The sequence below is a fragment of the Hesperophylax consimilis genome, chromosome 11 (assembly GCF_061612785.1).
Source record: "Hesperophylax consimilis isolate HC1 chromosome 11, BYU_Hcon_1.0, whole genome shotgun sequence".
Classification (NCBI taxonomy): domain Eukaryota; kingdom Metazoa; phylum Arthropoda; class Insecta; order Trichoptera; family Limnephilidae; genus Hesperophylax; species Hesperophylax consimilis.
In genome coordinates this window covers 3,155,900-3,172,199 of record NC_142846.1, presented here as the reverse complement: position 1 = coordinate 3,172,199, position 16,300 = coordinate 3,155,900, and the positions used below count along the sequence as shown (strand labels likewise).

The following is a 16,300-nucleotide window of genomic DNA, read 5'->3' as shown; positions in this document are numbered from 1 at the left end:
CTTGCCGGGGCACCACTCTACCAACTGATCAATTGGGACGCCATCTCCTTCGGTCATATTTAACTGTATCATACTTCGAATAAGAACTACCAACATCGTCTTCATTTTCTCTTTGCACATTTTTATTGACTGCTATATTTATGTATGATCGCAAGCTTCAACCCGAACTAAATGCAATCTAGACAGTGTATTAGGCAAATATATCTTATTTTTATTTGACTTTTTCTGTAAGTCTACGATAAATATTTTATTATTGAAATAACTTAATGAGTATAACCTCAAATTATCTATCTCTATGAATAATTTTCCATCGGTGTTACCTTGACTAAAGATCGTTAAAATAAGGCATTTTCAAATGAATAATTTGAATTAATAAAAAATAATATTATTGATTACAAGAAAGAAAAACGTAAAACTTAATTGGAGTTGTACAAATTAGATTTGTTGACGATAAACGATCATTATTATTATTATTCTTAGGCTTATAGTTATAAATGTAATCCCTTGTATCAGAATGGATTAATCAACGAAAGTAAGTAATCATTGGGTGACTACTTACATATTTTTGTAAAGCTCAATAGTTACATAACACAAAATATCGACTAACTTATTAAAGTGGTGGGTTTTAAAATTGAAAGAAATTTGCAATTACTTTTCTTGTATTGGAGGTCCTTTCGGTCATTTTACTAATTACCAAGCGCCCTTGAGGTGACTTCGCAAACAAATTTATCTATAAATAATTTTAACTCACCCATGTGATGTAATTTATAAAGGTGAAAAACAAAACATAAAAATATTAGTTTTATTAGAAAACTTAAGATTGGAGATTGTAAGATTTTGCACGCCTTGGATATAATATTTAAGACAATTTACTCTGCATGATTTGAAAGTTTCTGTTTATCGTATTTTCTGTTGGTATTTACATGTATTAGAAGACAAGCTTTACCCCGCCACGCTTTGCTGTGGCTCAGTCTGTCTGTGCAGATGGAGAAACAACAGCACGTGTTGCTTTTACGTCCAACAGATTGCGCTATTTTAAAAAGCATTTTTAAACAGATGGCGCTGTATTTCGAAAAGAGCATGTTTTTACATGCTAAAGGTGACATATATATATATATATATAATATAGGTATATAATACATATATTGCACCATTATACCCACCAAGGAAAACATTTATTTAATAAATTATCAGAAGAAATTAGAAGCATTAATGATAAAAAACAAATATTGAACTATATAAAATATATTTTAGGGAAATCGTTAACAAAAAAACTGATTCCCCTAGTTTTACTTGAAAATCTCACAAATTATCCTGCTATACTCTATTTATCCTCCATAATATTTTTTTTTTCCTTCCAAATACAATAATGTGAATGGATTTTAATTTTGTAATTTTTAGTTGTAGTGTAACCTAGTTATATTATTTTTTCGCAAATGTACACTCCTCTTCCATCCACAAGCAAATGCTTTTATTGGAAGTGTAGTATAAATTAAAACAGTATGACTTGTAAACATTGTATATTTATTGTAAAAAACACAAATTATAAACAATTAAAAATAAAAACAAAAGCCTATTTCAATGGAACGTTGTGTCAAAATTTCAAAGCAATCTTTGAAGAACTTTCAGAAAATAAGATTTTGAAAAAATTAACATAATTTTTTTTTATTTATATAGATAGATAGATGGATTAGTGGCAAAAGTGAATTGATATTGAATAAAAATATTCATATTTTTATTGTAAAATTTAATGACTCGATATGTTTATGGTAAAGCTGAAAAATTTTGCAAGCCAATTTTATCAATAGTTTACGTATTGAAGACTACGAAAATATACCCAAATTGATAATACATCGTATAGTGTGTACTTCAATCAAAAATGCTTTAACATTTGAAGGGCATTTACGTAACGGAAATATTCGAACTAACAAACCTTTTTATAATTTCCTTAGAAGTTATTAACGGTATTAAATTACATAGTTGCCTTCAACAAGCTAACGGAATTTTGGTGGTTTTTGTTTTATGGAAAACATAAAATCTTTCCGGGGAGGGAAAATTAGAGCTTTATCTGGGAGCTAATCGGTGGAGGAATAAATTAAAGCTTTTCCCTCAGCCTTTGATGTGGATTATTGGCTTCGTTATTTTTCTTTACGTAAAATTTAGTAACCAAATCACTAATGAGAACATGAATTCCTGAGTCTTTGGGAAAGGAAAATGTTTTAATAGAGCTATTTGTAAATAATCGCACCTGAAAATTGAAACGATGTTTGAGAATTTTTTTATAAAATATCATACTAGCTGATGTTTCTGGCGTTGTTTAGGCTTAACAAAGAGATGTTATAATTTAGATGTAGACAGTTATTATCATTATCGTCGTATTTCGAATGCCAAGTGTGCGCAATTTCATCAAGAAAGATCATATTCTTATTGAAAGGGTGGGAAAGAGGATGAGGTAGTTTTTTGTAGATATATCACCAGTTACAAGTTTTATTTATTTATTTACTTTACGCCTATTAATATTACTAATTATTTTTAACAATATTTACAAAATTATACTCGTAAATAGTGGAGGAAACGATTTTTTAAAACTAAAGTTATATTAATTTTTTGAATTTGATCCGTGATTTTTTGATTTACGTCGGATTCAATTCAATTCAATTCAGTTTATCTATAAAAAAAACATTACAAAATTGTTCATTTTAATGCATTTAAAAAAAAAAAACATTTGGTCATAATTTTTTTTACATACATTTAAACATTGTTTATATCCACCAATAGTAATAATATAATAGAGCTTGCCTTTCAGAGGCAGCTTCATTCATAAGTATAAAACCCAAGAAATAACAACAAACAATAGAAACACTACATCTCATGGTCAAAAACTTATTCAAAAAATAACTTCTAATACAACTTTTGGGCAAAAAAGCTCCTTTTATCATATTATAAAACTCTACAGTAAAATACCACTCTCACTCAAAAACCTAAACATTATAACATTTAAATCTCATATAAAAAGCTAGATACTTAATATAGGGAGATCTTAAATAGAAAATTTACTGATATCAAACACAGACTAAACCGAATCTACTAAATTGAATTATACAAAAAAACAATATCTTACTTATTTTAAAATTATTTAAAAAAAAATAAAAATTATACTACATGACTTCGTTTTTACCACTTTTATGTTTATAATTAAATTCATATGTTACTTTGTTGTAATATTAATTTATTATAATTAAATTATAATATGTAAATGAAATCCTTACCACCGGAGATCCCAGTGAGGATATCATGATCTATTTATGTTACTAAGAAAAGAAGACAATAAATCATTATTATTATTATTATTATTGATGTTAAAAAATGTCGATATCGGAATTGATTCTGTTCAACGTCAAGATTGCTCTCCCCACCGGCATGACCATTGGCAAATTATTCCTGCAGGCTGGGAGATAGAGTAGGCTACGTTTTCGGTGACTGAGATAACGATAGGTAACACAGAAATGAATAATCTTTATGATGACCGAGTTTTCAAACCATTCACGAGTCAATTTGAAAAAATGTGTAGCAATGCGCACATCCCTCTTGACCTGTAGATAGTTCATTCCGAGCATACCCAAAAGAAAGTCAAAAGGATAGAGCCAAGGGTAGTAACCATACTCCCTCAAGTAAAGAAATCGCAAGAATTTCTTCTGAACTCTCTCCAACATAAGAGAATACTTTTCCTGATGTGGACTCCAAATTACCGACCCACTTTCAAGTTTACTCATCACAAAGGAATTAAATAAAACCTTGAGATTGCGCGTATCTCTAAAATTCTTTGCAGTGCGTAGAACAGAGCCCAGCATTCTCAGTGAAGTGCTACAAGCCGTCTCAATGAGCATGAAATATAGTATACAGCCTACTCTCAAACATGTTTCCAAATCCTTCACGGTTTTAAACCTTTTAAAGCAGATTATCTTACAATGGAGCATGGAAGAATCCACAGTTACTAATTGAAAATGTAAAACCAACAATACTTTATGTAATCACAGAGAATACATATTACCAAAGATATTAGAAGAACGAGATATGCTATGTTGGCCGCCGGACCGTAGGCGGAGTACTACCTAATTAGGGTACTTTGAATACTGTCGGGACGTGTACGCACAGAAATCTGTTCTATGTATTAGTGCGGATACCTTAGCGTAAGCGAAGGTGTGCAGTAGTATTGGTGAACAAAACCGGCGACACTGGGCAAAACAATTCCACATAGTATGAACTGCTCATAGCACATCTCGTTCTTCTAATATCTTTGCATATTACCATTAATAATTTACAAAATGGGTAAAAAACACAATTGTCGGGAATAGTTTCCTAAACTTTCACTTACGTGTGAAATGATATTCCTGTCTTTGTCTAGTTGAAAAACTTTTTGACCAAACACTTACGCTGAATCTCGGATGTTCATTTAATAAACTTTATATTATTTGAGATTTTCTCGGCCAAAAGTATTATAGTGATTAATTTTTAGGGTATTATGCCGTGTTGCGCTACCTCCATCTTCATGTCCACATCTGCCTTAATGATAAATCACTATGAAACATTATATTGTTTTTGAAGAAATATTTTATAATAGTCGACTAACAGTAAAAAAAAAGATTTTTTTTTTTAAAATAATAATAAATGAACTATTAAAAATGGCGTTGTGGCGTTGAGAGAATGATCCAGATCGTCTCATTAATAGTAAACAGCTCGACCTACCTAAGTACTTGCAAGTTACTACCGAGAACTAATCGTAAACAACGCGACCTACCTACGACAATAGGTTGCGAGTTGGTCTGGCACATCACGCCAACTCGCTAGAAGGTTCTAGCCTATCTCCTATGCGTAATAGCAGCGCCGCCGAAAGTTCCAGTAGGACCCAGTCTGAGTGAGTGTCTCCGTTTTACTTGCGATTCCGCCTACCTACTGTTGTCGTCGGCTGACACTCTGACCTTCGCAACTTCTTTCGTTTTGTGCCTCTCACCAGATCCCCAAAGCGTCATATATAATACTGGACATACGATTGGCATTTAACATTGTAAAACTATTCTAGTCTCTGTCTTACAAGAGATGCACGACGGTAAGAGAAGAGTGCAACTTTGCGATGCTAATAAATAATAATTTTTTCTCTCTCTCTCTCCTCTCTATTATAAGGGCATTTCCTCTGTTTATTCTCTACAAAAATGTATTAGTTTATTTGCCTTCAAATGTATATTCTGCTTTCCCATCCCAAATTTAAACCAAAAAAACGCTTAATAGTATTACTGTGTTGGTCTTGTTTTAAACCACGCCCTAATTTACCCAACATCTAATTGTCTAATTTGCATGAAAGAAAAGTTAAACAGGACGAAGGATGTGTTCGCTTAAAATAATAAAAAAATCTCTCGCAAAAAAGTCAGTATGCGTACCGAAAATTTTATTTAAACTCGTTATCCCGGTGCCAGTATAGATACAGTCCGCGTAACTCACTTCACGTTTCAATTTCGAGTAATCCCAACTTTTTTCATTACAGTTATAATAATTTTTGGGCATTAAAGAAATTTTCCGAAACGTGAAGGTGTTTTAAAAAAGCAATTTGAGCACCCGTTCCGCGGGTAATAAATGTCAGTTTCACACTTTATTTTAATGATCGATGGGAATTTAATCGGCGTAATTATTTTTAATTTGGTTTTAATCAATTAATCGAGACTTTGAAATGGGTGGGATCAATCAAATTGACGGTAATAAAAATTTATAACCGGCATAATTTTTTATCACCCTTTAATTTATTAAAATCGTTATTCGATTAAAATTTCATTTGGCCGATCATTTTGTGATATAAAACTATATATTTATAGAAACTTATTCAATATACGTAACTTCAACCATGAATTCAAACATATACATATCTAATGTTTGTGGTACAATAAAATTCTTAACGTGCAAGCATGTTTGTATCTTGTATATACGCCGGTACTAAAATATCTTTTTTTTGTTTGGGAATCGCTCAAACGTCCCAACTTCTCCTGAACCATCTGGAGCTAGTGTGACTATGGTTGTTGGGAGAAGAATGATACGTGTAAAAGATGGAGAAATACCTGGTAATTCAGATCTAGTCACCAAACACGGATAAAGCCATTTCAAGCAACGTTTCGATCCTGAATGGTGGTCTTTAACAACGTAAATTCTGAATTGACCTTGGAACGTACACAAATGTAGGTACTCTGTATTTTTTTAAATGAATAATTATATAATAACTTAAAATAATCAACTAAAATTATATTTGCGCATGCTGGAATTTGAACCCGTGACCTGTGGATTTTGTAACCAAGGATCGTACCAATCAGCCTCGGAGGATACCATTATATTTTATTTTTTTACTGAATTTTCATGATATTTAATATATAGATATATTTAACTTTTTCATATTTATACATTTTTATGTAAAAAGGAATTTACGTTTTTTTTGAAATTGTAGGCATACTTACATGTAAAATAATATTTAATGCAATCTAGCGATCGGCACAATCGACATCGAAATATTGTGGAAGTGGACAAATCGATTCTGTCAAAAATCATTCGAAATCACGGTACTTTTGAAACGTCACTGAACAAGGAATCGATTCTGTATAAATTGCTCGAAACCAAAGTCCGAGACAATCGTTTTGAAACGTCATCGAACAAGACTTGTTAATGAAATCTGTCAAAAATCATTCGAAATCACAGCAGTACCTTCAATAGTCAGAATTCATTCAAAAACGTAAATCAATTCCTAAATCCGAGATACGTCAAAAATATGTCGGATTGATTGACAAACGAGATATTATTCCCTTGGTACATTATTTTATGTACTACATAATATGATTTAATATGCATTTGGGATTAGGCAATTATTCTTTGGTAATTGTCAAATGTTGGAATGTAAGGTAGTAGATATTATCTGTAAGGTTACTAATAGTAATAAATTGATAAATTTTTTGGCGCCATTTTTGAGAAAAACCACCTCGAAGACGCTCTATGAATCTATAGAGGTTGACATGAATTTTAAGGTTGTGTATGTTTTTTTTGTGAAAATTCCAATCGGCTCGACATATAAATTTGTTTGTGGTTTAGTGTCGGGGTTTTTATGTCTGTAGGTATGAAAGATTGTATTAATACTTTTATTCAATAATGACTTTACGTGGGAATAAGCATTCTAATTTGTAGTCATAGAAAACGGACATGTCAATAGATTGGGCTACATGAAAAGTAAACAATAAACATATAATAGTGAAAACATTTATTTCGCTTATTTTTGGTCCGTACCTCCTCCACGCTAGCAAAGAACGCCGCTTCTGTCCACAGCTATTGTTTCCGCTGAACTCCAAGCGATTAATTCGATAAAACATTCGATTATTTTGATGTTAAGATTAAATGTTTCGATCATGCCCACCCTACACTGGTTGATATTGTGAAGGAATACAATATTTTGGTGACATCAATGTTATTCCAATGAACCCAGATTGTTTTAAAATATCCTATACTCGAGTATCTTATAAAATAAACCCTGCCCCACTCATTTTTTTTACAAATAGTTGTAAAAAAACTCCGGAAGGCCTAAAAACCAAATATTTACTTACTCTCATCTTCCTATCCCAAGAATTCGACTGTTCAAAACTTTAACCAAAAATAACTAAAGTGTTTGATATATATGCGGGAATGAAGTAAGTTCTCCTGAGTCTGGAATAAGCTCTCCACCGAATCGATGAAAAGTTTCCAATATCTGCAGCTTCCATTCAATTGGAAAATCCTCATCAAACTCCAACAGTTCAATGTGTAACTCTCCGAGATGGCTTATCCAGAACTCTAGTCCACTTGATTTTTGATTTTCAACATCCTTCTTCAGCTCTGAACTATAATTGCACACGTGATTGAGTTCGAACGAAACTATTACATTCAATTTTTAAAGCTCTACGAATATCTTATGAAGCATTTAAAGAAACAACGGAATTATTTTTCATAACACGTTAAATAACACAACGATAAACCCCATTTTTATAATTTTCGGAGCATATTTTGTGGTGTTTTTCTTTTAAGGGAAATTCATATAATCAATTTTTTCGAATGAAATGTGATTATATGCACTAATAATTAAATATTTCTAAAAATATTTTTTTTTTCAATATAAACCATTCAACTGTTTTACCTGTAAAATTGCCTTAAAACATTTTACTTGTACTATTATAATTATGTACTCATCCGATTTTTAAATGATAGCAACTTTTATCGAATGCATTTTGTGAGAAATTAAAGGAAATGTCTTATAATTGATTATTTCGTGATGACGGGGCAAGTTAAAACAAGTGTAATAATTTGTATGTATATGAAATGCAGTATTTCATAATACGACCTCCGGATTGCTAGTAAAAATAAACTAAAATGCATAGAAAAAAATTGAACAAAAGTACCTATCTATAATGTTAATAATCCATGTTTTCTCATACAAATCTTATAAACAGTTAACTAGCATGTTTTAATAAAAACAATACTTTTTTTAATTTTCTTCGGCCAGCATTCTCATTTCGGCAATGAGTGAATTGGCAAATGTAACAGAATTTTTACAGGAACCCATACTGGACTATTTGTCAATTTCGGAAATGCCTTTGCCAGGGGTCTTTTGAATAAACATTGGCCTTTAAAAGTCCAGATGTTGTAGTAGGAAGGAAACACGGAACTGACAGCTTGTTGTGGACTTGTTGAGCATAATAACGAGGCAAAAAAACTGCTCCCTTTCATGCAAATGTCAACTGTGTAAGGTTGCTGGGCACACGTTCGCCATGTCCCTGACAATATACCTATAGTTAAACACCCTGCGCGCCAAAACTGAAAGGAATAGGAAGGATCATTTTATTTTTACGCATGACAACCGTTTCGCTCCCTGAAAAAAATATCAAAATCTGGCTCAGGTATGAACATTCGTAGTTATTTTGATCATGACGTGTCAAAAGCAGGAACTAAGTACGCGAAAAGAAGTACATGCTCATATTCAAATACTGACTATATATAACAATATTCTATACAATATTGTAGGTGTGTGCGCAATGCGCGTTCAAGGGAATACTCGTTTGTGTTAGTGGCGAAAAGGTTGTGCCTTTCGGTAAAAATCACAAATGGCGCAATTAGCGCCATCTCTTGGATCTCTTTTGATTAGTTACTGTTGTTTCTCCGGAGTGTTAAAAAAATTCCGCCTTCAATAAAACATATGGATTTTGTATGTAAATGGTACTTGTGCCGTAAATTCTAAATAAATAAATAAAGTGGACCCGACCTTGAGGTTACCACTTTACTTTTTTTTATAATTAAACATAAATTAAATACGTTATATAGTCTATGGTATGTATAAGTCCATAAATTTTACTCCACAGATTGTAGATTTTATAATGTTGACACGGTACTAAAAATATGTTTCTCTATAAATGTAATATGTAGAATTCTTATCCTTATTATTAAAAAAAAAAAACAAAATCTTAAGGTAGAACCGGCAGACAAGCAGAACTACCACGTATTATTATATTTTACTAAATAAGATAAGATATATATTATCTCTTCGGTCTCTACAATACTCGAGAGCTAATGCCTTCTATGGGTAACCTAATAGACTAATCTGACATTTGTTTACCGTTCATTACTGTATACCACAATGTTATTGTAAAAATTCTACATTATATCAACTTTTTTTCGACTCTCTATCTCGTTCCAGTGCAGAGGTAATGCGTCTTTCTCGGGTGTCCCCGACTTCTTATACTATTCAAACCTCCCTCTAAACACGCTTGACACTAACAGACTAACAAAATTTTCAGTTAAATAGTTTTTGCGGTGTTAGTGATGCGGTGTAGTAGTTTTTAGTAGAAAAGAGAAGTAGAAAGAAAAAGTGTTGTTTTATTTTAAAACTATTTATTTTTGTTATTCTACTGCCAGTTATTATAATTTTACTGGGATGTCCGCAGTATAAAGGCTGCAGACTCAAGATTTCATTTTAAATATTTTTTTATTTAGAAGTGTGACCTTTTTTAGCTCTTAAAGTTGGAAATTAAGTTATGCGGAATGGTTCCGCAGCTGTCATTTGCAGCCACGTTTAACAAAGAAAAAAAAATCAAATTGTGCATTTGCAGCGTGACCAGAACCGCATTGTGCACATTTGATTATTTTTCTTATGGTTGTCAACAGAAGAAAACTTTAACACAGCGAGTCGCGGGCAAAGTTTAAATCAGCTGCAACGAATATTAAATTATGTAGATGCTGAATAATTAATCTATGGAGAACAAACAACATTATAAATTGTTTTATAACTGTGGAGTTGAAAAGCAAACCGCTAAAAAATAAAGGTTAGTTTAAAAAAAAAACTAACTAACAATAATAATAATATTTGGATGATTTGTAAAGCGCCGTTTTTGTGCAAAATCACCTCTTCTTCTGATGCATTATTTTAAAATAACGGTGAATTTATATACTAATATTGTTATCTTGGATATTCAATTGGTAGCACTTGATAAATTCATCAAATCAACTAAAAAACCTTCGTGTTGTGTGAGTACCTTTAAGATCTTCAACCCTGAGAATTTAATTGAAAAAATAATATTTATATATGTTCATTAACCCCACACAGGAAACCTCAGAGACATTAATTTGCTTCAGGGCCTATATCATCTTTGAGGGTGCTGTTTGTAAATTCTGGGAAGGAAAAAGGTATGAGGGGTGCATATGAATATACGGATCAGTGTGTCCAGGAGTGAGTGACGTACAGATATATCGATATAAAGTAATATAAATAAAATAATAAATAAACTACTTAAAAACCCAAAACTTTATTTTGGTCAGTTATTTAAATGATTATTTTTTTGTATTAGTAAAACGAAAATAGGTTACTGGAAAAAAATACCTCATAATAATAGTTTTTATAATGAATGGTTCCATGATAACTCAACACAGTGACAATTCAACACACTTTTAAAAAGTGATATAAAGTCATTAGAAAAGATGAATTTTTAACTTAACCTAACCTAACCTAACCTAACCTACGTAACCCAGTTAATAAAGTTTTTTTTTCATCACTTTCCGTGACTTTATATAACTTTTTAAATATGTGATGAATTATCATTGTGATGATTTATCCGGTTACCGTTCGAACCGACCCTCAAGCATCATCACCAAAAATAAAATAAATAAGAAGCTGAAAGAAAAGACTACATTTACAAATTTCATGATAAATAGCCCACAATTTAATAAGAATATACCCTAATCTGGTACACGTCACGTGGACAAAAATGATATAGGATGACTTGGTTTTTTCACAGAGTCCTTATAATGAAGTCCTCGCAATGTAATTTAATTAATGTATTTCCTTCGAAGCACCTTCATAAATTAGCAAGAGATCTGAAAGGAGAAGACTACTTTCATTTCGTGATAAAATATATGAAAGCATTTTTATGTTTAATTATATTAATTAAATATGGTCCACGTGTTTCTTTGTCGGTATATAAAATAATGATTACACTTTCAGATGTTTGAAAATGAAAATGCAATATGGAGAGCTTTTCTAGGATTAGGATTTTAAGGATTTAAACTTTTTTTCCTTCGTATTGTGGGGGAGTCAGAGGGGAACATCTAAGTCAGTGGGCTAGTTTTAGTCCTGGGGAGTCGTCATGTGAACCTCATCAAGCCCGCCGATGAATTAATGCAGCCTTTAACATTTTTAATAACATTTTTAATGGTCTTCACCGCATTCCTTTCACACATCGCTGACTCTTTAAGGCCCCACCTATGCATCTTGTGGCAAAGCGGTTGTGGGAGGACCTCATCCTTATCCAATGAGAATCCTGGCTGTTTTGCCGTGGGATAGTGCAAGAGATGGGCATTTCTCACGTCAGCCGATCGCCACTCAAATAGTGGGTCAACTAAAGTTTTTGCTCGCCGCGCTGTTCGCGATGTCACAAGCACGTTTATTGTTACCGCGAATATCACACAAAAAACAACTACAAATTATGCCACTACATAAGGGGTCGATGACCAACAGATCTCCTGGCTAAGGGGAATCACTCAATTTAAACGTTTAAACCTATTTAGGACCATTTTGCAAAGCATAATCGAGTAGTTATCAAGAAATTTGTTACTTAGAAAGTAACTCCAATTTTATTAAAAAAATCAGTTTATGCCTTAAACACGATCAAAATAATGTTATAGTATTATTACTTACCATATTTTTTAAAACATTTATTTTTATTTCGATTTTGTTTTCTTGGATTAGTATAAATAAATGAATGAAACGGAATCTTGGAAGTATAAATTAACCCACTTCCCGACGTCCCATCGAGTCAAATAGACTCGTTGTCGATGAAAATGCATTGGTGGTACTCACGCGCATTTCTGTGCCGAATCTTGGAAGTTGAAATTAACCCACTTCCCGACGTCCCATCGAATTTAAACTTGGAAAAATAGACTAGTTGTCAACATCAGTCCATCGCTAGCACTCACGCGCATTTCTCTGAATTTGTGAATGACACTATAAAAATGTACAGTAGTTAATAAAAGAACTAAATCTCCAATTAAGTTTTGGCTTAATTGGATATAACCGAGATTTATTTATTTAGCGCGGTTATCTCATTTCAGTCAGTCCTTGAAAAGAAGGTTCGATCCTCAGTCACACCAAAAAATGTATTTATTTATTAGAAAATGTGATTTTTTCCCTCTTTTTCAATGCCTTTCGTTTTGATAACGACTAGGCCTAGTAATTATATTATTTGCAAAAGCAATACGAAGGCATACAAAATCATATATAACTTTGGACATATATGTATGTTTTCACATGGTCGTGTAATGATAAGAACAAGGATATCTCAGATACCATTAAGGGTTAAGATATAATCAATTTCGTCCAAGCTTGTAGTCATTAACGTGACTTTCGGAAATTACATTAATTAAGTAATATCTTAATACCATTATAATAATACGATGTCGTTAGAAGGGGACGAAGAGAACATAGTCTCTCCAACAGTTTCGTTAATAACCGGTATCATAAAAAAACTCGTTATTATTCTCCATCCGATAATTAGTTTAGAGTTTTATTATGGGTTTTCGCAGATGATATCACTTACGTGAGAACAGGATGGTTATAAAAACTAAGTTAATACACTAATAGTTTTTAAAAAATACTCAGACATAGGGTACATTAATTGCGTAAATAAGAATAATAAAAAAAACAAAATAAAAATACAAAATTAAATAAAAGGTCACTCAAATGACAGAAGAGAGGCAAGAGACAAACGAGACATATATAGACACAAATAGAGACACAAGTAATTCATAATAAAATAAGCGTAACATATTTTTTGGCAAGAGCAGAAAATTTTTTCTGAATTTTAAATTGTCGACGAAAATGTCTACTTCAGCACACTCTATCTTATCATACAATCGACAAATTACGGTCAGGGTGCTAAAATAGGTGATATTATTTTTTTTAAGTTTTCAGGTGAAACACGCATCTTCAACAATGAGAAATTGGAACATTTATTTTAATATTATTTCAATATTGCGGCTTGTTGATATAAAAAAGTAATAATAACGTTGAAAAAACATCATATTTTTGAAGATTGACTCCATAACAACGGTTTGTTATTATTTATCTATCTTAACATTTCTATAGAAAATTTGTCTTTTTTCAGATGATCAAAGAAACGCCACATACCAGCTTTCAGCCGTGCATGAAATGGAACATCTTGAATCTATGAGGTTTGTACATTTTTTTTATTTATTAAGAAACACACGTATTTTTTTTGTTTTCTTTGAACTGGCATCAGCAGATATACCTCTTAATATCTCTTTAATTTTACAGAGAAGAAAAACGACAAAAAATCATTTTTTTATTTTGAAACACAAACAATTAATTTTAAACACGAATGTTTTAATTATGAAAAAGGTAAACGTATGTACCTGTTTTATTGGAACTGGAAGAATTGTGAACTCAGTACTAAAAAAAAATATAGCAATTTAACATACAAAGAAATTAAACACAATCAATCTGTGCTTTTTTCCAGGAATAATTTAATTTAATCACCATAAAATAAGGTATTATACAAGAAGAGCCTCTAGGGAGTGTTTCGTTATTCAAATACAAACCCAATTTGGATGGACGGGTTGTTTCAGAAAATTTGAACGATTCTTCAAATTTTAAAGTTAATTTTCAAGTTCTGTGAATGTCAATTTTCAAGTTCGGTTATTATTCCAGTTCTTTCAAGTAACTGGCCTATAATGCTTTAATAAGAGAAGTTGAATAAGACATTCAAAAAACACGAAAATGAACGTTGAAATTTGATGAATTCTTCAAATTTTATGAAACAACCCACCCTTGGTTAGTTAGAGGCACATTTGTTTCAATTTAAATATATGTTGAAGGCACTTCTTGTTTTATTTTCTTCTTTCTTTTTAAACTGCCGTGAAAACAATATACAAAGGTAAATTCCTTAGTGTAGTGGCAAACGGAGTTGATGTCAGGGGATAATTCAATAAAACATGAATGTATTATAACAGGCGCTCACGTTGTTTGAGGAAAACAAAAACATAATAACAGAATATATAATAAAACAGTAACTTTGAAAAACATAACCATTTTATAACCATTGCCGATTAGGTTTCGTTACAACCGTAGCTTCTTCCGGGCTTGATAAAATATTTACTAAAATTGAGAGGAAGTAGTAAGACCTGGGTGCTCTTGGTCAAAAGGAAAAATCTTATTCAGGTAGTATTAGACTTTTATTTATGTCAATTTGGTTTTTAATTGCTTTGTTATTAGTGTTTTTGGCTTTCCTTGTCTCTAATACTTCTCAATTGTTTATCCCATTTTTATGCAGTAATCTAATGCCTGTAATCTAAAGCAGTGATAGAAAGAAACAACACATTGTTTAAAATTTTACCATAGTCACTTCCAAATCATTGTAATATATTCTTAAAAGCCGTTGCGTCCACCATTGCTTGCGTGTTTGCGAAAGATTTGTCATTTTTTGTGAAACGAAAAAAAAGTTAGGTGACCATAACTTATTTTTTTTTTTTTTTTTTTAATTTTTATTCCAGATCTCGGGGAGGGTGGTGCAATCCCACGAGCTCCATATTATACATAAAATATATATAAAGTAAATATAAAGAAATATTGTAAGATAATACATACACAATAAACGAAAACAAAAGACCATAATAATAATGCAAAAAAAAAACATAATGAGATTAAAAATTTTTTTTTTTTTTTTTTAAAGAAATTTTTTTTATCTATTACATCAGGATTTGGCTCCATCGCTTGTAAATAGTTCCCTGCCAGAAGTGCAGTGCTGCCATCACAAGACCGTTTTCGCTCGCGGCTAGTCGTGTTCGAAAGCTAGTGATCATATTTATAAAATGTTTGCTTTATTAAAATCCATTAATATTTGCTGGCGCACGCCAATAACCCGTGACCTTCTTCTTCTTGTTCGACCTTTTATAGTCTATTATACATCTATAAACACACACTTCAGCTCTATCTACACAACTGCCCTATTGATGGAAAACTGTAACCCTATCCAAAAAGTGGGCTAATGAAGGATAATTACTTCCATGAAGTACAATTTCAGCGTTATTTGATCCCAGGAACACTGCGAATTCCACGAATGCAAGACCTCCTCAAATTAACAGCACACAACTCAGCCCGCTCCGTCTTGAGGCATATAATTATTGTTTGCAGAGTTTCAGTTAAAGCAAAGTTACACTGTATAAATTATTTAGTTTTAATGTGTTTATTGAAATGATCGCAATAAGTTACAATAGACTCTATTTCACCTGACTGATTTGATTGTATTCAATTTTTAAATATAATTGCCAACGTCAAACGAAAAACAAAATATCAACTCAATTTCAAACGTTAATTCAAGTACAATAATTCATTCGCATTTCTCATCATCATCACGCCGAGTGCTAAAATATCTCTCCGACAAACAAATTAACAATTATTCATCAGGCCACTTGACCCTCTGCCCGCTCCTTGCACATTACAGCGCCCATAAAACAGTGTCCCTCTAATTAATATGCAATGTAAGTACCCGTCGAATTGGACCCAAGGGAGCTTTTTGCAACACTTAACATACCCCCTTCCTCTGCAATTTAACAGTCATTTGGATTCATATTATCACTGAATAACGTATTATTTATAGATGAAAGAGCACTCAAGTGCCACTGAACTAATTGGAAGCTAGATTTTATTATTTTATTCGTGTTTTACTTGTTCGCTTTAATTTCA

General features: G+C 31.8%; 1 protein-coding gene across 1 annotated transcript in view; it reads left to right on the top strand.

Annotated features, from left to right (window-relative positions):
- Positions 1-16,300, top strand: part of Oct-TyrR (Octopamine-Tyramine receptor) — a 768,006-nt gene that overhangs the window by 635,212 nt on the left and 116,494 nt on the right. The window contains exon 3 of the mRNA XM_089636976.1: positions 13,704-13,770. The gene's annotated coding sequence lies outside the window, so the exon portion shown is untranslated. The remainder of the gene's footprint in view (positions 1-13,703; positions 13,771-16,300) is intronic.